General features: G+C 33.3%; 1 long non-coding RNA gene across 1 annotated transcript; it reads right to left on the bottom strand.

The window, feature by feature from the left end:
• Positions 1-1,729: 1,729 nt before the first annotated feature.
• On the bottom strand, positions 1,730-22,469 carry LOC103884315. Its single transcript, XR_002522001.2, has 5 exons — positions 19,505-22,469; positions 15,949-16,187; positions 13,001-13,097; positions 11,907-11,992; positions 1,730-5,396 (listed from the first exon to the last, which is right to left on the bottom strand). It is a non-coding gene; the product is annotated as an uncharacterized LOC103884315 (long non-coding RNA).
• Between the last annotated feature and the right edge of the window lie 224 nt (positions 22,470-22,693).

Here is a 22,693-nt window from a genome sequence, read left to right as displayed (position 1 = left end):
CTTGAAATAACTAGGTTATGAGTGAATTGTTTTCTATACAATTTTACCATACATTGTGTTTTTATATAACTAGTTTCTAATTATCTTCTTAATATAATCATGAAATTAATATCTTTGTGAAGTCATAAGTATAAACATTGATGTATTTACTAATATCAACAGACCTCAAAAAATATTTTTCTCAGGATAGATCACAAATTAACAAATCTTAATTTCTTTGAATGATGAGAAAGACATACAAATATAAAAAATGAAAACGATTTGTCCTTACTGTAGCTTTGTTTACTCATTTTGCTTTTATATTATGTCTTTTGCTCTCTCTTATTTTTGGTTTCAAAACTAATGAAAATCCATTACATAAACCAAAAATAAGAGACAACAAAAAGACACAACATAAAAGCAAAGAAGACAGGAAAATAAATTGATATAACTGTAACCAGGTCTATTATCTAGAGAGTTTCAGAATGGTTTGTTACTTGCATTTATCTATCTTTTCATTTTGGTCTTAACCTCAAAGTTTCATCCTCATGTAGGCTCAAGGAAGAGGTCAAGTCTTGATTGAATACCTTTCTGAAATGGGTTGGTCTAGGGTCATCCATTTTTCAAGGATTCCCAGAGAATTTATTCTTGTCTGATATAAAGTCTTGCTCTATTTTTTACGGTCATAGTCAAGCTATCACATTTTGTCCCACAGCAGGTATAAGTTGGCATTCCTGGACTAATTTCTTACCTACCGGAGGTTGTTTCCTTCCACCCTTATTCTAAGACTAGAATAGGTTATTTGATCAATGCGTATGTAAGAATACTTTGATCCTTTTTTTTTTTTTTCTAGAGCACTTAAATTGTTTAACATGATTAGTTTTTTAGTATTTGACCCTGACACCAAGGCCGAGTCAGGTTTTACTATATAAAATTCTCTGTACTAAGGATTTTTAACTCATATAATACCATTGTATTAGTCTGTTCTCACACTGCTATGAAGAAATATCCAAAACTGGGTAATTTATAAAGGAAATAGGTTTAATTGACTCACAGTCTGCAGGGCTGGAGAGGCCTCAGGAAACCTACAGTTATGGCAGAAGGTGAAGCAAACATGTCCTTCTTCACATGGTGGCAGCAAGGAGAAGTGCTGAGCAAAAGGGGGAAAAGCCCCTTATAAAACCGTCAGATCTTGTGAGAAGTCACTCACTATCACGTAAACAGCATGGGGGTAACCACCCCCATGATTAAATTACCTCTCACCAGGTCCCTCTTATTTCACCTGGAGATTATGGGAACTACAATTCTGGATGAGATTTGGGTGAGGACACAGGCAAACCGTATCACCCAACAAGTGGTAATTTTAACAGATGAGAAAACTGAGGAAATAAAAAGTTAAGTTACCAGCCCAACATTGTGGAACTAAATGATGGACTTGGCTGACTGAGACAACAACGTTAATCTTCATCCTACACTGGCTTGATCCTGAGCACTCGGTTTCAATGGGCAGGATTCTTTTTTTTTTTTTTTTTTTTTTTTTGAGACGGAGTCTCGCTCTGTAGCCCAGGCTGGAGTGCAGTGGCCGGATCTCAGCTCACTGCAAGCTCCGCCTCCCGGGTTCATGCCATTCTCCGGCCTCAGCCTCCCGAGTAGCTGGGACTACAGGCGCCCGCCATCTCGCCCGGCTATTTTTTGTATGTCTTAGTAGAGACGGGGTTTCACTGTGTTCGCCAGGATGGTCTCGATCTCCTGACCTCGTGATCCGCCCATCTCGGCCTCCCAAAGTGCTGGGATTACAGGCTTGAGCCACCGCGCCCGGCCGGGCAGGATTCTTGTATTTTTGTTTGCATCATATCCCAGTATATATCATGGTGTGTACATTTAACAAGCAGTAAATAAACGTTTTTGCTGAATAAACTAATGAATGATATTGTCACAATTTTGTACATTAAAAACAAATATCATTACTTACTATACATTTTGAGTTCCTAAGAAAAACCATGAGGGACAGCCTAGAAAAGCAGTTAAGAATGAAAGATTCAGAGATAGACTGCCAGGGAATGTATGTCTCCTCTACCAATTGCTACTCATGTGATCTTATGCAGTTTGCCTATCTTATGTCTGTCTAAATGTCTCATATGTAACTTGGATATGAGGACATAAATATAATTTACTTTATAGCATTGTAGAGGAAATAAATATTCACAGTGTCTGACATAGATTTTGTTCTCAATTGATGTTGAATACTATTTTTGTTGTTAATGACAAACTTGTTTACTTTAAGACCCCCAGAGGATGCCTAAAACCATGGATACCACCAAAACCTGTATGTGCCCTGTTTTTTCCTATATATATATACCTATGATAAAGTTTAATTAATTAATCAGGCATGGTAAGAGATGAACAACAATTAATAATAAATGCAATAATTATAACAAGTTACTTTAATACAAGTTATGTGAATGTTCTCTCTCTCTCAAAATATCTTGTTGTACCATTTTCAACTATTTTCAGGTAACTAATTCTGGAGAAAGCAAAACCACATGTAAAGGGGTATGACTGTATTTAGACTGTCTTTTGGTACCATAGCAAAGTTGAATTCTCTATGAAATAATTTATTTGTATATATTTAATGTCATCCTTTATTCATTTAATCTACAAATATTTATCAATCACTAATCATATTTATAGGCATTTTGTTTGTTACTGAGATATCAAAGTGAGAAAAATATCCATTCTGGACCATAGAGTCTAGTGGAATAGCAATGTGAATATGTGTTACAAAATCAATGAGACATAGGACAGCAATTATGGGGACAGGTACATTATTTATATCGTTAAAATATATTAAAAATTACAATTACTATAATATATTAAAATTTACAGGAATAATAGACTACCTGTATTTGTTTCCAGAATACCATATAAGAAAAGCAGTAATATCAATTTAAAATAAAACTCTATAAGAAGACAGGGCCAGATCACTAGGGTCTTACAATTTATGTAAGCATTCTTGACATTTATTTCAAATGCTCTGAGACATTACCAAAGTCAAGGAGGAAACTGAGACCTTAACAACTTTAAGTTTGCCCTAGCTCTTGTGTTAATCTTAGATTATTCTGATTAACAGAGCCAGAAACAAGCCCTTTTAAAAAATTAAAAATGAAATATATCTATATTCTCTGACTTATACATTTTATTTTCTTGAAAAGTATAATTTGAATAAAACTGTATGAAAATTATTGGTATGCCTGATGTTCTCTTTTCTTTACATTCTAAATCTACTATCATATCATCAATAAATGGACCTCAGCCACTTCACATTTTCAACTGCTCAGCATTTCAATACCCACTTTCCCAGGCAACATTGCTGACACAAATTTTCCTGACTATACTGCAGATTCAGTTTTCCTCTGTTTTCTGATCTCTCCTCAATTAAGTGTCCAGTGTTTCATTAACTATATTCCTTCTCTTAGATTCTCCCACTGTAAATTCAGTTGTTGACAGAACTAATCATACAGAGCAATTCTACCCTGCTCCCAAACCTCCTTAAAGATGTGTATATTCATAGCTATCACTGCATGTAGCAAAAAGTCCTCTAGTGCCCCCTAATAATCTCTTAGAAACTAGTGAAAATTATAGATCACAATTTATTATTACACACATAGAGACATACACACAGACACACACAATGCAGATTTGATTCTATCATTCAGACAAAATAGTTGTATTGTATGAAGTATTAAATAAAAGATTGTCAATTTCCTTGTTATTAGAATGGCCTCTATTTTTTCATAGTAATTATTTGGGATATTACATTAATATTTGCTTTGCATTTTAACTAGAGAATAGTCAAAGGATATTAATATTTTAAACTCTCAGACCACCTTAATGTTTATAAATATTTGTAAAAAAAGGATTGTTTAAGCTACTATATCAGAAGTGCTAAAAAGTAGCTGCAGGCATTGAACATTGATAACTAGACAGATATTGCTCTGAAATAGCCCTTGGTTACAATTGACTAATTAGTCTGTGACTGATTACACTCCTCTGAATAGTTTATTTAGACATATCTTACAGATTAGATTCTGTTAAAACATTTCAAATAAAACTTGTTTTCCCTAAGTTTCAATAAGTTTTTTTTTTTTTTCCATTAATAACAACCTTAGAGTAAAAAAATGTGCAGGTTTTATCTAAGGAGTAATGAAGGGAATACATAGAATTAACTATAAAGCTGATGCCCCATTAATCCAAACAACTATCATTCTAGATACCCAGAGACACAAAGACAATTATTTTAGGAACATCAAATTTTAATATTTCCTCAATCTACAGTAATGGTAGAAATGAGATAGCAATTTCCCAGAAGAAACCTGAAGTGCAGGTAGGGTGTAATCATGAACTTTTTTATGCTTATCATTAACTGTAATATACAGAACATCTAAAACATACTAAAAGATTCTGAAAGATCTTTCCCTTTGGAAAGTAACCACGATCATATTTCACCAATCATTGAACAAGCAAACAAAAACAAATCTTTATTAAGCCCTTTGACCTTACCTAAAGTTACATCTCTTTCATTTCTTTGACCTTTAAGCTTTGTGCTAGTGTTCCACATTAAAATTCTGTTTTGTTTCTCTTTTCTTTCTCTATCTTCCCATTCACCTCTCAACTCATCACTACTGAAATCTTCTTTCAAAGAATTTCAAGGATGAACATATTACCAAATTCATTAGATAATTTGGGGTTTTTATCGCTTTGAGCTTTCTGACAATTTTGGTAATAATTCGAACCATCCCCCTTGAAACTTTATTTTCCCTTACAGCACCACTTTCTTCTGTACTTCTGATTGTCTTCTATCTCTATATTCTCTTTTTCCTTACAGTATTTTGACTTGTTTTTCTTTTTTTTTTCTTTTGCATAATGTTTAAATGATTTTATAAAAACTATTTAATAGTCCTTGGCAAATTGCTGTTGTTTTTACACTCTCTTAAATTAAATGCCTTTACTACTTCTCATTATTTCCCCAGATCCACTTTGGATGCTGAGATGTAGGACTTTATTCTCAGTGCAACAACATCCATATTCTTTAGAGAACCTCAGCCATTTCACATAGTTAATTACCACTATTGTACTCACTCCAATCCACCTTCCATCAAGCTGTAAAAGTAAAAGAATTATTTCGTAATGTGAAAATCACCTAGTCAAAATTCAAGAGTTTCACATTTTTCAGGAAAGATTTCAAACTCCTTACCTTTGTATGTACGAAATCCAGCCCCCTTCCACCAGTTCTACATATTTTTTCTATCCATAAAAAGCTCTTTAATAAAATCACATGATTTTTCTTCTTTGTATAACATTATTATATTCAGTCTTAAATTGAGTACCACACGTTTGTCAAGCACCTTTTTCAAGCTCTGGGTCAACAAAGAGGAATACAACATAAATTCTTTTTTATTTTATTATTATTATTTTTTTTACAAGAGAGCTCTTCATCTTCTAGAGTGAAGATGCCAAGTAAAAAGATAATAGCAATACTGAGTGTTAAGCGTTATAATGATAGAGAGAGGTGCATACGGTACATAGAAGAGGATAGCTTAATTACACTGGCTTGGGCCATGGAAAACTTCTAAGAGAAGAGAAGAATGCCTTAAGTCTTAAAAAATTCAAAACTTTAGGTGAAAAGCAAGGTGAAAAATGAAGTATTGAACCATTTTAAAGAACCATTTTAAAACATGTTTTCCAACTATCTAGCAATGTATGTTGCTAAATGTTATCTCCAGCCTTAGACTTTCCCTGATCTATGATTTTCATTTTTAACAGCTTTCTCAGTATCTACACTTGACTGTCTAATATTCATCTAATTGTTTACTATACATCTTCGCCCACTAAAATGTGCTTAGGAAGTGACACATATTAGTTACTTAATAAATATTTGGTAATCAGCATCGTAAATATAGGATTTCATTTTCAAACCATATAAATCTTTTGTAAATGCCAGTACTATTGAGAATTTGAAAAGTCAAATGTGGTATAAAAGAAGCAAAAAATGCACTGTAATTTTTTTTCTACTATTCTAAAATAACTAAATAGGTGCTAATACAGTTCTCCCGTTAATAGGAGACTTTTTGGATCTTGCGCTATTTTTTCATCGGAATAAATATTAAATACTCTTTATCTTCATATATTTGTTTTCTTCAAAAACTTTTAACCCGGGACTATGTTAAAATGTTGACGTATCATTACATGCAATGTTTGCAACTAACATCTAAGATAAGTTCAGTCATTTGACTCAAGATTTAGTGAGATTAAAAAGCATGGCTAAATTGGAAGACAGAGTGAAGATCTGACTCTGAGAAGCCTAACCCCACATCATACGTTTTAAGCTACTCTCCTCTCCATAGTTTGATGGATGTAAAAGAATGTAATAAAGAGATCTTTATTCTTTCTTCTAAAATTAAACTAATTTGGATTCTTTCAAAACCTCAATTCTGTGAAAGATAACCAAATAGCCAGACTTGTTTTTTAACATAAGTAGATTTGATCTGGTATCAGAGAAAATGCAGGCTAGTTTTATATAACAAAATTACATATATGAGTGTATGTGTTATACATATATATCCACACAAACACATACAAGCATTATATCTATAAATATTTGTAAGTATTTGATGAAAAATATTTATCTACAAAGTCACAGTTATTCCTTTTGCTCTCTTTGATGATGTTGTGCAAGTATTTGTTGTTTAATTTTTAAAAGACACAGAATGTATATTTCAGTGCAGATAGACTAGCTTCCTTCATTTAGTTTTCCTCAGTAATTTATACCAGCTCTTTGCTACCACACTTGTTATTAATTAACAATGTCCCTAGTCATGTTCGACCTCTAGTTTTAAATAAAGACATTTTAATGGAATGAACTTAAAATTTACTCTATAAAAATATTCAACCTCTCTTTTCTCCTTTGTCTTTGTAATTCGTCTTCTAAAACCCCTTTGATAATCTCTGATGCTAGAGCGCTATGTAGGTTTATTATTTCTAACTTTGTTTCAAAGAACTGAACTCGTCTCCTCTGGCCCGGATTTAATTAAATACAGGTATAATTTCTAATTTCCCATTACACTTGTTTAGCAATGTTATATTCCTCAGGGGTAGTTTGATTTCTCCCCCGCCCCTCGCTGCTTTTTTTGGACAGTTTGTGTCAAAAATTAATTCTGATTTCAAGCAGATGAAAGTTTCTCTTATCCAGTGTCCTGAACTATCCCAAGACCTGCAGTGGGCAGGATGCAGTTAACTCTTCCTTCTGATGATTCTTGTCTTAAACATTTCAAACAACAAAGTTCCCTCCTGAGAAAATTATGTTCAGTCACTATAACCTTTAAGAGAAACGATTTGACTTCAAATGTTCTGGGATTTTTTTTTCTTCTTTGTGAACAGTAGATTATTATTCTTTGTACTAAATTAATGTCTGAGCAAAGTGAATGTCAGAAATTTGGCCCATACAATATTCCATTTTCTTGTCAGTATATACCAGGTCTTTTGGCAGAAGCAGAAAGGAATAGCAAGCCACTTTGAATAAAATGTGCTGAAATAATCAAAGGGAAACACCAACACATTAATTTTGCTGCTAAATTGTTAAGTTATAGCCATAGCAAAATATGGACTTAAAACTCTGCTTTATAACAATGTCTTAATAGAACCAGTGCTTTACCGAAATGTTAAACCTCTCATGTTTGTAATTAAGCAACATACTTATATTGAGTTACTCTAAATTATTTTTCATTTATAAGCAATGAAGACTTTTAAGTACTTCTATTGAGTTTCCCCATAGAAAATAACTAAAACATGTACAGGCAGATGGTAAAGCATATTTTGAAGCCAGAATGAGAGAGTATTGAATCTCCCACATTTTCTGATAATTTCAGCATTGCACATGTGTATACAATACATACTAGGGTGCACTGACTTATTGTTGCACTGCAGGCTAGCTCCATTTTTCCCACCTACAGATAAGTGTTAGGAGTTTATTTGTTAGGTTAATTTTGTATCTTGGCTATTTTGAATAGTGCTGCAACAAACATTTCTTTTCACTTCATTTTATCTCATGGTTAGTTCAGTTTACATAATCTTTTGAGAGTTATAATGCATTGAAAACAGGTTGTCTCTTTAAAGTAGTTCAGATGAATTGAGCAAACCTTGAGGCAACCAGTGTTGAGGTAGCAATCAACGAAAGGCCCTCAACTCATGGATTTACTATAAACCCCAAACATAAGTAATGAGTGATTGCTCACCTGCATGGAGATGAACACACTGCCTTACTTGATCTGTCTTCTATTAAGTCTTTATTGGTTAGCTTTGGACACACACACACACACACACACACTTTCTCTCTCTCTCTCTCTCTCTCTCTCTCTCTCTCTCTCTCTCTCTCTTCTCTCTCTCTCTCTGTCTCCAAAATTTAGTAGCTTGAAATACAAACCTTTTATTTGTTTTTTTGTTTTAGTAATACATAATAATTGTACCTATGGATGGGGTAAACTTTGATATTTCAGAACATGTAGACAATGTGTAATGATCAAATCAGGACAACTAACTTACACATTACCTCATTTATTACTGATTTGTGTTGGGAGCATTCATAATCCTCTCTTTCAGCAATTAAAAAATATACGATGAATTATTGTTAACTATAGTCTCCCTACAATCCTATAGAAAACCAGGAGTGGATGCTCCTGTCTAGACGTAATCTTGTATCTATTCGTTAACCGCTCCATATCATCCTCTCCCTCCTACCATTTCCATCATCTAATAACCACAATTCTACTCTCTTATTCCATAGCTCAACATTCTCAATTCCCACTTTGATACGGTTTGGCTCTGTGTCTCCACCCAAATCTCATGTTGAATTGTAATCCCCAGTGTTGTAGGTGGGGCCTGATGGAAGGGGATGGGATTGTGGGGGTGGTTTCTAAGGATTGATCACCATCCCCCTAGTGTTATTTCATGACAGAGTTCTCACAAGACCCGGTTGTTTAAAACTATGTGGCACTGTCCTCTTTGCTCTCTCTCTCTCTCATGCTCTGCCATGTGAAGATGTCCCTGCTTCTCCTACACCTTCTGCCATGATTGTAAGTTTTCTGGGGCCTCCAAAGCCATACTTTCTGTACAGCCTGTGGAACTATGAATCAATCAAACCTCTTTTCTTCATAAATTACCCAGTTTCAAGTAATTCTTCATAGCAATGTGAGAACAGACTAATACACACAATATGTTTTTTTTGTAACTGGCTTATTTCACTTAAGAAAATGAGCTCCAGTTTCATTCATGTTTTCACAAATAAAAGGATTTTATTCTGTTTTATGGCTGAATAATATTGCATTGTGTATATACTATATTTTCTTTACCTATTGATCTGTTGATGAACACTTAGGTTAAATTCATATCTTGGCTATTGTGAATAGTCTGCAGTAAACATGGAAATGCATAAATCTCTTCAGTATACTGATATTTTCTGTGGTAAAAAAAATCAGTAGTGGATTGTTGGATAATATGGTATTTTTATTTTTAGTTTTTTGAGGAACCTGCATACTGTTGTCCATAATGTGTATACTACTTTACATTCCCAACAACATTATATTATAATTCCCTTTATCTTTTTATCCTCGCCAGCATCTGTTACTTTTGTCCGTTTGATAATAGCCAGGTAAGTGGTTGAGATGATACCTCATTGTGGTTTGGAGTTGTATTTCCGTGGTTAGTGATGTCGAACATTTTTCATACGTTTTTTGGCCAATTATATGTCTTCTATGGAGAAATGTCTATTCATGTCTTTTGCCCATTTTTTTTCAATGTGATTACTTGAGCGGGGGGGGTTGGTGTTTAACTGTTTGATATATTTTTATATTCTGGATATTAATCCCTTCTCAGATGGATAGTTTGCAAATATTTTCTCCCATTCTACAGTTGTCTCTTCACTTGGTTGATTGCTTTCTTTTCCGTGCAGAAGCGTTTATGTTTGAGGTAATACCATTTGTCTATTTTTCCATTAGTTGCCTGTGCTTTTGAGGTTTCATCAATAGAATCTTCGGCCAGACCAATGTCCTGAAGCACTTACTCTATGTTTCCTCCTAGTAGTTTTATAGTTTCAGGGCTTACATGTAAGTCCTTAATCTATTTTGTTTAATTTTATAAATGGTGAGAAATAGGGGTATAGTTTCATTCTTCAGCCTATGGTTATTCAGTTTTCCCAGCACCATTTAGTGAAGTGGTTGTTCTTTCCCCAATGCATATTCTTTACACCTTTGTCAAAAATAAGTTGACTTTAAGTGCACGGATTTATTTTTGGATTTTCCATTGTGTTCTATTGGTCTGTATATTGCTCTGTGTGTCTATTTTTACGCCAGTATCAAACCGTTTTGGTTAATGTATCTTTCTATACAATTTGAAATCAGGTAGCATGATGCTTCCATCTTTATTCATTTTGTGTAGCATTGCCTTAGCTATTTGGAATTTTTATTGTTGTTGTTGTTCCATAAGAATTTTAAGGTTTTTTCTATTTCTGTGAAAAATATCATTGGTATTTTGATAGGGATTACACTTAATCTATAGATTGCTTTAAGTAATATAGATATTTAAACAATATTATTTTTTCTAATTCATGAGCTTGGGATAATTTTTAATTTTTTGTGTCTTCAATTTTTTTTATTGGTGTTTTATAGTTTTCTTTGCAAAGGTCTGTCACTTCTTTGGTTAAATTTATTTCTAAGTATTGCATTTCTTTTACATAACTATGGTAAATGGGATTGATTTCTTGATTTCTTTTTCAGCTATTTTGTTGTTGGTGTGTGGAAACACTAACATTTTTTGCATGTTGATTTTGTATCCTGAGAAATATCCTGAATGTGTTTGTAATTTCCAAGAGGTAGTTTGGGGAAACTTAAGGTTTTATAAAATATGAGATTGTGTACTTTGCAAACAAAAATAGCTTGACTTCAAGGTGCATATTACCCATTTGATTCTTATCCTATGATACTTTGAATAGTTTTAGGTGTGTTTCTCCTGAAACACTATCTTTTATTGAGAAAGGGTTCATACTTCAGAGCACTTTGTTTACCCAGAGTCGGCCGCAAGGCCCTAAACCTGCAGATAGTCAACATGTTTGATGACTATTTATGATTATAATAGTCCATAATCTCAATATTATAGCATGTAGAAAGTTGTTTACAGTACAGTGTAAGTGAGGAAACAGTGATGAAAGGTAGGAAGATAAAGCTGGTAATTTTAATACTTGTTTCAGTATTAGCATCTTCTGATTTTTTTCATTTTTTTCTAGAGGAAGGCAAATAGGCAAATGTTATATTATAGTTTATTCCTTCCATTCCTCCATCTTCCCCTAAATAACTGAGCTATTTGTGGACTAGCAATGTAACATCCCATCTTACCCCGTCTTACAGGAGAAAAATCAAAGGCATAAAGAAGGAAAGAATACACAATTTGCAAAAGCACTCATTTTTCTTGAGCTTCCCAATTATTCCCAAGCAGCCAAGGATTGCTTACTCTTCCTAATAATTGTTTTGAGCACTATTTTGTATTAATAGTCAAAACTCATATGGTTTGAATAGAAATAGTACTCTTCAATGGAAGAATCAAGTTATGGCAGAAAATTAATCAAGTCATGTTCTAAATTAAAGATTTTGGTGCCCTTGATTCTGTCCTCCTTAAGACCTTGGGAAGGTTCAGCTGACAATCTGGTTTCTATTCCAAAGCATTAAAAATGAAATCCTAGGGGAGAAATTCTGTGACTTGATTTGCTCTTGAGATTAAAATAAGCATGAAAGGAAACAGAGCAGTATATGCAAAGAAGAGTTTAAATTAACAAATAATTGCAATAATAATAACACAGTGTAAAATAAACACAAAAGTATTACCTGATAATTGTTCTTGATGAAAAGTACAGGTTTCATATCATCAAAACACTTTACATTTCGATGCTGTTTGGAATTAATTGTATATCCTAATCAGAAAAGAATTGCAAAGTAAATACATATTAATTTAATTTGTTAAATGCTAAAAATATATGTTTTAATAAGTACTAAAGTTATGGGTGCATTAAAAAAATGCAGCTCATTCAGCACGAAGTGTGATTCTATGCATAAATGCCAGAATAGCTAGTGGGTAAATCTGACCTGTTACTAGAAATAGCTGGTTTGAAAGCTAATACTAGGGCTTGGTAATGCGCCTTCCTCAAAGCACAATGCAGATTTATCATGCTTTTCCTTTGGGGTAGATGAAGTGCTGACATAACTGTTCATTGCAGAAATCAGCCTGTTCAAATCCAAAAGGACAAACTACTTCAGAAACATGTTGCCTCTTTAAAGGCAGTTTTTAGAGCTGTTGTACTCTGGAACTTTGTCCGAAGTATTTCCTCGTTTAAGAAATCACCTTAAATAAATATGTCTTGTGACCTTCACTTCTCATCCCCTCTAGTATATATAACATATTATTGAGAGAGAAAAAAGTCTCCTCTTTTATTTAAAATTGCATGTATATATACTTATATCTACCTTATTATAATTTCTAACTATCTAAATGTGCTTTACATATTACCTCTTTCGGGAAAACAAAAAAAAAAAAACCCAGAAAACTGAATAACACCAGATTTATCTCTGTATCTTTTGGAGAAAATATTGTTTCAAAAGCGTACACCCATGTGCCCGCGCATACACGGGGACACACGGTCACACACACACACACACACACACACACACACTACTTTAAAGTTATTCTCTTTGATATCCTTCCAGGCTACGCCAGCATTCTATTTTCTTAGACTAAAGCAATTGACTTATGCTGATCCTTCTGTCTTCAGCAGTTTAAGTACTATTTTGAATTCTCTAAACCCACTGTTAAATATTTTCACCAAAATCTTGGTGAAAGCACAAAAGTGTTATTTTTGCACAAATATATACTGAAGTGATATTTCTGTTTAGAAATGTTTACTCACGTTGTTACAGTTTCTTACCGTTTAACATAGAATTCAAAAGCCTCTAGTTTTCCTGCATGCATCTTCTGAAAGGCAGTGTAACTTCGTTTTGGAGAGCTCAGGATCTGTAGCCTCACTGTCTGGAACCAAGGCACAACACTGATGCTTACTTATGAAAAGGTAGACAAATAATTGTATAGTGCTGGGCCTCATTTTCCTTATCTCTAAGATAGGGATAATAATCACATTTTCCCTGTATACTTGTTTTAAGAATTAAATGTGTTAATATAGGTAAAACACTTAAATGGTACCTGGAATATAGACAATGCTATTTATTATTTGCTATAATTAAACACTATATAAATTCAGATAACACTGGTTTATTTGCTCTAATTTTATTATACTCCGGTTTCTCCAAAATTTGAAATTTTTGTAAACCCGCATTGCAACCTCCCACACTTTCTTTTGACATCTATAAAATGTTTTGCATGTTTCTAAGTATGTTCTGTACCACAAACAGTTGTAAGTGCTTCAACTAACAAAACCAGACAGGTGTGCAGGAAATATTGTGAAAACCAACCTATCAATTTTTCAGTGGTGACAATGAGAGTTGACAAGAGGAGAGTGATTATTTTTAATGATGCATCCGGAGCTTCTTTGAAAATTCTAAATGTTAATGAAAATAACATGTTAAAAGTTATGGAAAATGTATAAATGCTTAACATTCATAAAACAACAATAATTTAGAAAGCAACAAAACCCTTGAGAAACTGTAGAAGAGATATCAAGGAAGAAAGACCAAATCAAAGAATAAAACTCTAAAAGCCAAATCTATTAAAATGTTAAAACATGACAAAGGGCCAGGTGCGGTGGCTCACTCCTCTAATTCCAGCACTTTGGGAGGCTGAGGCAGGCAGATCACCTGAGGTGAGGAGTTTGACACTAGCTTGGCCAATGTGGTGAAACCTCGTCTCTACTAAAAATGCAAAAATCAGCTGGGCATGGTGGCGGGCACCTGTAATCCCAGGTACTCGGGAGACTGAGGTAGAAGAATTGCTTGAACCCTGGAGATGGAGGTTGCAGTGAGCCAAGATCATATCACTGCATTCCAGCCTGGGCAACAGAGTGAGACTTCATCTCAAAAAAAAAAAAAAAAAAAAAAAAAATGACAAAGAACAAAAAGAGAATATACAGCAAGTGGGAAGGGAGCCATGCATAGTCATGTAAAATGTACATATGCATAGTCATGTAAAATGTACATAATTAGCAAGATGTAATCAACTTGGAAAACCACAACTTCAGAAATAGTTATTACACTTATGACTATTGTAAACCTGTATATTGTCAGTAAGAGTAAAAAGATAGAGGTAAGTTCTATTGTACCTCATTGATAAATATTAGTATTTACTAGAATAGTGTATATATCTAGGAGTTTATCATTATTGCTTATAGATTTTTATAGAATGCTTTGTAAATATATAGTAAACAAAAATATATTTTTCCACTCTCATTATGCTGTGAATTGTTAAATATTTGCCTTAGCAATTGTTCCTGATAAGAGGCACTTAAAGATTCGTTGAATTGAACTGAATTTTAGCCTTTTAGTTACAATGTACAAATTACTACTAAAAGAAGTTGGTAGCACAATCTTCAAGGAGATTTCTGCTCATGAAAATACCTCTGATTAACTGATATACCTTGATACTCTGATAACTCATATACCCTTGACGACAAAATGGTGGGACAAAATCTGGAGGGGCGTAAAGGAGAGATGAGTGAAACTGCCCTTTACTAATGATATTACATATTTTCTAATACCATAATTTAAAGAGGGAGTCAATTATTTTTAAGATTTCTATGAATTTTAATTACTTTTGGATGTCCTATGAGGAATTTTCTGGTTCTTGAATTGTTATGCTGAGTTTTTCATTCATCTCTTTAATTTAGAGCTAGAACATTAAAAAAATAAATATTTGAAAAAAATGCAAATCTCTTTCAACAGGAGAAATCTTTGTACTCAAAACAAGCACTGGTTTAGGAATTTGAGAGTCTCCAATATTTTATTGCTTAAAGGAATTTTATATATTAAAATATCTGAGCACTTCAGATCCTTGGTATTAATGTAAATCTGAATAGACAAATTATTTTTGAAAATAGACTAAATTTTCCCAGCAATGAGACAAAGTTCACTTTTCTTAAAACTTTTCAAGATGGCATGCATATTAACAAACTTAATAGAACTTAATTGTAGTAGGACAATCCTTTTAATCTTCTTTGAAGCCACAAAAGAATCAAATCTCCCCGGATTAAGATGGTATCGTTTCATGTGTTGGAGAAAAATACACTTTTTAATGAAATGTTTGACTAGACAATTTTCATTCCTCTTTGAAAGTAATTTTTGAACAGAAACTCAAATTCTTGTTCTATGCCCACAGTACTACACATTTTTTAATTATTACATCAAACTCTCTTTTGTAATTTCTACCTTGATGAACGCGGCCTTCCTTTTATCCGAATGGAATGTTTTGAAGCCTGAGGAATGTTACATTAACTTACAGATATTGTTATATATCATATCATATTATATTATATCCTATAATAATATAATATTTATATCATATGATATATTATTTTAATACCTTTATATATTATATTATATTAATATTATGTTTATATATTATTACATAATATATGTTACATAACCTTAAAACCTAGATGTAATCGTATATATATAAATTTAGGATTCTGACCATTATACATTTGGAAGCAAAATTTCACATGCATGATACGTGTCATTTGCAGTTATCCAGGCTCTTTTTAATTGTGTTTAAATAAAATCTTCTATGCATAAACATTATATAAAATTAATTTCTTGAGATTATTAGTAAAAATATTTCTGACATTACTTCTTTGAGTCACAATTTTGTTGTCTTATTTCCAGAGTTCATAGAAGCCAAATTCTCCTAGGAAATGCATCTTTTTTTCACCTTGTCTACTTTTCCCTTTTTTGAAAGACAGTACTCCACGGTCAAACCCCAATGGATGTATTATGAAACTGTAATTTTTGATGGATGTTCCAGTGTGGGAGCAAAACTTATCATTGTATTATATAATCTATGCACATTTTCTTTTCCATCATTTCTTCTTTGAGATTCAAAATGTACTTCAGATATTATGATGTTTCCAAACTGTCCTCAGGGATCGCCATGCTGATTGTCAATTGTTTCTGAAAAGGGAAAAGGAAATTCAAAGTGGAAAAGCTTTGCCAGTTTGTGCTTTTATATTGTCTTCTATGTAGCAGAACATTAAATCTATCATTTCTAAGACTGTTCTGAGAATCTCATAATTGCAGCACTTAGATTTAAGAGACATAATTTATCATCATTCTGTTTGCAATTGCTGTAGTATTTCAGTCAAATTCAAAAGTACTTTTCTAATTTTGTTTCTGAAGGTTATATTGACCTTTCCTTTTATGTTACATAAATAACCTAAGCCTGCCTTTCATTAGTAAAACTAATTTGTGTTGCAAAGTTAAGTGTTAGCATTTTTTGCATTTCTATATGCTAGTATATTTACATATTTTTGTTGTTGATAAAATATTTTCTATTTATTACTTCTTCCAGCATAAATTACAATTCTTCTGGCCTTTTATTTCAATTTATATCATGATAAATATTCTCTTAAAATATTTTCGGGTATAATCAACCTACATTTTTATAAAACTTGTGTTAGTTATACCTATCTAGGTAGCTATTTAGTTACATGTGTGGAATCGGCCTCATATGGCTTTGCACAAACTGACTTATAATGCACAGGTTGACAAAAATATTTACGTTTTCACATGTAGTAAACATTGTATTTTCATTGTTGTATTTCTTATAAACTCAGATGTCCTTGAGATTGTTAATGGATTAGTTCCCTTTCAAGCAAAAAAAAAGTAAATTGTGTAACAACTATTGTATATTGTTTGTGTGTGTGTGTATATATATACACGTGTGTGTATGTTATAGCTGTTTTAGATAACAACATGCTTATTAGCACATTTGAATAAAATTTACCCCACTGGATAAAATAAAATAGCATCAGTGTCAATTAATTTATTCAAACACTTGATTATCTACTTGTATTGTTTATCAAATCCCTTCTTTCATTTTCACTCCAACTTTCATCATCCTTTCTTTCCCACCTACCTTTCTTTCTATTTTTTTTTTTTTTTCTTTTTGAGACGGAGTCTCGCTCTGTCACTAGGCTGGAATGCAGTGGTGCGATCTCGGCTCACTGCAACCTCTGTCTCCCAGGTTCAAGCGATTCTCCAGCCTCAGCCTCCTGAGTAGTTGGGACTACAGGTGTGCACCACCACGCCCAGCTAATTTTTTGTATTTTAAGTAGAGACGGAGTTTCACCATGTTGGCCAGGATGGTCTTGATGTCTTGACCTCGTGATCTGTCCACCTCAGCCTCCCAAAGTGTTGGGATTACAGGTGTGAGCCACTGCACATGGCCAGAAGAAACTTTTATCTCTTCATAACATTAAAAAAATTATTGGATCTATATTACTCTATGGATGACACTTTTTGTTGCTCTTCTGGTACCCTAGCTTCATATGTGGATACTTGTAGCTTTTCTAATCTTCCTGGAAAACTCTACCTATGTAATTTAGCTTATGCTACTTTCTTGCATAATAAGGGCCAACATTTTTGGTCAAATTTTATGGCTGATCTAAAATTTTATTAAGAATTATCTCATCATTTCATTGAATAGTTTATTCTATGATTTTATGTTCTTACTAATGCTCTACGAAGCCAGCTGAAATCAGGTGATATAGAAATAATTACTACATTTATCTAAATAAAAATGTCATTTGTTTATAACTCTTGAATGAAATGAATCTTAAGTTGATGGAAACTTAAAATTACTATTAGCGAAGAGAGAAATGGTTTTCATTACCTGGGTGTGTGAAATATGTAATTGTTTTTCTTGAGAGAATGGTTGGACAATTACAATATTTTAACAAAATTAATGTTCAACATAAGGATCACTTGAGGAAGAAATATGAATCTTTATTTCCTTAAAAATCTTATCTTGACAATTTATGATAATATCAAGAAGTGCCAGAATGAATGTCCAAGAGCTGGAGAAAATCCTAGGACAGGAGAAAACCACTGCATTCAGAAATATAGCATGAACCACAGTCTTCATTTCACAGAGGATGAATATTCGTGGTAGAACATGGGTATAACTGATGTTGATTTTAAAAATTTTAAGAGTAGACTTCTGATTGTATATAAATTTTAGGAAATCCACAACAATTTATTTTATGTGCACTTTTCTATTAGGTTGGTGCCAAAGTAATGGCAGTTTTTGCCATTGAATGTAATGGCAAAAAGCACCATTACTTTGACACCAACCTAATGTAAATGCATATGTAAGTAGATAAACACTATGCCAGAAACTGTTTTAAACCATTTTATATACTTTAACTAACTTAATCGGTACCATACCTTAACTATAACTTCAAAAGTTTTTACAAATATAAATGATGTGAAAAATGCATGGATTAATAAATATGAGGTGCCTAAAACAATGCCTGGCCCATATTAAGTATAAGATTCTATTACTGAATTATTTTAAATTTAGAGATGAGGAATCTGAAACAATGAGGTACTTAAGTAACTCCTTAAACTACAGCTAGCACATAGAAAACCTATAATGAGAGACCAAGAATTGTAGCTCAAGGTCTTGTGTTATTAAAGACTACCCTTTACTGCCTTTAAAACTAGTGATTCACATAAATAGTCAATGTTTCCTGTGTAAAGGATGGATAAGTCAACAAACATGTAAAATGAAATATGTAAACTACAGTGTGCTTTAAGTGTTCTGGTATAGAATCTACTGTTACAATGCCAAGAAATATCACCTGTACCAAACTTTAGTAAATAGTCAGTAAGTCTTCCAGTTGGAAGAATTACCTAAGGTGAATTTTAAAACAGAAATAAAGATTAGATAATGTCTTGGTCATGACAATATTGGAAGAGGTTTCCCAGCACAGTCATCTTAATCATTCTCCTTCACACTTGATGTTCTCTCTGCCTAGAAGATTCTTCCTCGAGTTATAAAAATTAAGGCCTGACCTCCTTCATATTTTTATTTAAATTGTTCATCTGTGAGGTCTTCTCTGGCTAATGTATAAAATATTACAACCCACAACAATACGTTTTATCTTGTCCCTCTTTATTTTTCTCTTTTTTATATAATATCATATGACATAGTTTGGGTATTTGTCCCCATACAAAGCTCCTACTTTTTCCACGTGATGGGCTTCCCCCTCTTCACTTTCTGCCATGGTTGTAAGCTTCCTGAGGCCTCCCTAGAAGCCGAGCAAATGTCAGCACCATGCTTCCTGTAAAGCCTGCAGAACTGTCAGCCAAGTAAACCTCTTTTCTTTGTAAATTACCCAGTTCCAGGTATTTCTTTATCACAATGCAAGTATGGCCTAACATTATACCATATACCTTATACATATTATACAATATATTTTACTTACTCCTCTTGATTTTTGTTATCCTCCTCCACTAAAGTTAAAAGAGTAAGCACAGAAATTTTTGTCTGTTTTGCTACAGTATTCCCAGTGCAGGATGGAACTCACATGGTTCCATATTGTTTGATAATACAATGCTTATTGAGGACTGACTGTGAGAGAGAGAGAGAGAGAGAGTGTGTGTGTGTGTGTATGTGTGTCTGTTGGGGGTGAGTGGGGATTATTTTAGGCAGATAAGTAGAGGCTGTGGTATGGTAAGTTGTATCAAAGGGTGTATTAACATTTTGGCAATGAGAAAAAAAATAAAGGATTTTAATTATGGAAGTGGCATAGTCCATCTTTAGGTTAGAAATATATCTATTGAAACCATTTAGAAATAAATCAGAGGTGTTTTAAGAGAAGGCTTAGACACCAGTTGTTGCTGTTATTTAGGTTATTAAGATAAAAAGTTAATGAGAACTATTGAATTGAGTGTTCATTAAACACTCTTTACCATACCAGTTAAAGCTGACTTCTGATGCTGCCCAAGAAAGGGCTACATTAAAGGAGAAGATATAAACCTATACATTTTTACCTAATATCCTACTATGCCCAAATTACCCATCTTATGTTTAAATGACTTGGTTTAAGAATTCTGAGTAACTAAATCATGAATAATAATTTCAAAATTGTATAATATGTACCATAATATTCAACCTTTGACTATTAAGAATATAGTTAAAATATTTATCTATATGGTAGTCACATGCTTAATTTTCCATCAATCTCTCTCACTCAAGCGTTTCCTCACATTGTACATTCTTTTACTAAGTTTTCACCATTTCTAGAACCACGAGGTTTACAGTGGCTTTTTCCTAAAAATTAAATATTTCCTGTTTTAGCCTCTTTGTAGCTCTGAACTTTCCAATTTGTTTTGCTTAATGTAATTCACATATAAATGCATTTTCCCCAAAGCGTCTTTTGATGCAGTCTTAACACAGAACATTAATGACTCATGAGATTATTGTGGGCAATAAATTACAAACTAAAATGTAGTTGGGGAAAGAAAATACACTATTTTATAGAAAATAGTGTATAATATATTTGAGATCAAATATTAATGCTCTGTATTGTTTGCTATTGTCATCATGTTTTCCTTAGTAAATTTGAATTTTTATCATAATGTTTTGCTATTGTAGTGCATGTATGCATAATTCAAATCATTTTAAAAGCTTTTGAAGAATATATTGTTTAATTTTGTCCATGTAATAGGAGTAATTAAATGATCTACAATGATGGCTTATGGCATTGACACAGGATTAGGCAAATGGATCAATGGAAGAAGATACACGCCTTTACATATACCTGGAAACTTGGTATTTGACAGAAAATATATTGTAAAATAAATAGATTATTTTTATGAATAGACTATCTGACAAGTGGCTATAGGAGGATTGCCAATTGAGATAAAATAATTTTACTCCATACATACTACATATATCATATGTGATATTTTAGAATTTACAAATGTGACATCTTACTGTATAGTAAGAAAATATTTCTTCAAGACAAAACTGTTGCTAATTGGGCTCCCAGGAATGAAATTGGCCTCCTGCATAGGTGCATGGAAACAAGCTTTTAGCACAGCATTGGACATTGATCCCTGTTTTACTACAAGGTTTGGACTACGCCCTTCCCTAGCCCAGTCTCCATTACAAGAAAAAGGGTAAGGGACAGAACTTTTCCCAACCACAAGCAGAGATGTGGCAAATAATGTCATACCATTCAACTGCAAACACAAACCTTAGACCGCAGCTCCTGGATTATGCCACTGAAATGATTGATGATGGTCTGGCAGAATAAGGCTAGAGCTGAAGTTCTTTATGTTATGTTATCATACATGCACTGTCCTCTGATGACATGAGGTAAGGCTGGTTCATCCTTTCATCCTGCTTATACAGTTTCAAAGCTCCACAGCCAGAAGTTGGGGTTTCTTTAAAAACTCCCCAAGTGTCATGTCTGGTCCTGCTAATAGCTGCGTACTGTCTCAGAGGATGATGAGCACTAGGGGACCTGTCCACCTGCTGCTGATACAGACTCTGAGATTTCCAAAGTCCATGCTACTCCAGGCCTCGGACCAGCACTGCTTCACCACTTGCCCTTGCCAGATGATATATACTATACCTAGGTAATTAAAGGATTCATCATTTATCTTTTAGACATCACATTGAAAAAATAGTTGCAAGGATATTTTTTGAAAAGTCACAGTATAGAAGAATATGTGGTTATATGCAAGGAGATGTTGGCAAATAGAGTTTAATAAAATGGGGAGTTAAGCATCTACCCTTTTCTAAGTAAAAATAAATGTTCAGGTAATAATTCCTCAGCTATTGTAGAAATATATCTTAATATGACAAGATGTAAGTAAAATTATACATATAATTGAATTGTTAAAAGAGAAAGCATAAATTTTGGGAAACAGATTTAGCCTTGTATTCATGCTACTAAACATTAATCAGGAATCCTGATGTTTAACTTCCAAAAAATATAAGGAAAAATAGATGAGTGAAAATAAGAATGGTGGAATCACACAGATGAATCCACCAGGTTTTCCTTATGCTAGTATACAATAGCAAGCTGGGAAAGACACCATTTTGAACCTATAAATTTAGCTTTGCACTGGAACCTATTACTTGGGGAATTTCACAAGTTTTCATATATTTATTTAGAATGGCAACTATTTGGAAATAGAATGCAATTTACAAATATGTTCCTCTCCAATCCCACCATATCTGTTATTTTCTACCCCAAACTCACCACATCTGTTTGCCAGGCAAATACTTTCAAGGCCCAGTTGTGCACCTGCAGTCATTAGCATTTGGCAAATGGTACAAAGCTAGTGTGAAATGGAAAATGTCACCTTTATAAATTTATTCTCACTTGGGATTCTTTCTTTATTTATTTATTTTTTTGAGATGGAGTCTCGTTCTGTTGTCCAGGCTGGAGTTCAGTGGCATGGTCTCAGCTCTTTGTAACTTCTGCATTCCAAGTTCAAGCAATTCACCTGCCTCAGCCTCCTGAGTAGCGGGGATTACTGGCATGTGCCACCACACCTGGATAATTTTTGTATTTTTGGTAGAGACAGGGTTTCACCATGTTGGTCAGGCTGGTATTGAAATTCTGACCTCATGATCCGCCCGCCGGCGGCTTCCTAAA

This window comes from Papio anubis, chromosome 3 (assembly GCF_008728515.1).
Source record: "Papio anubis isolate 15944 chromosome 3, Panubis1.0, whole genome shotgun sequence".
NCBI lineage: Eukaryota > Metazoa > Chordata > Mammalia > Primates > Cercopithecidae > Papio > Papio anubis.
Note: the sequence above shows the minus strand (reverse complement) of the source record. Positions and strands in the feature narration are given on the sequence as shown.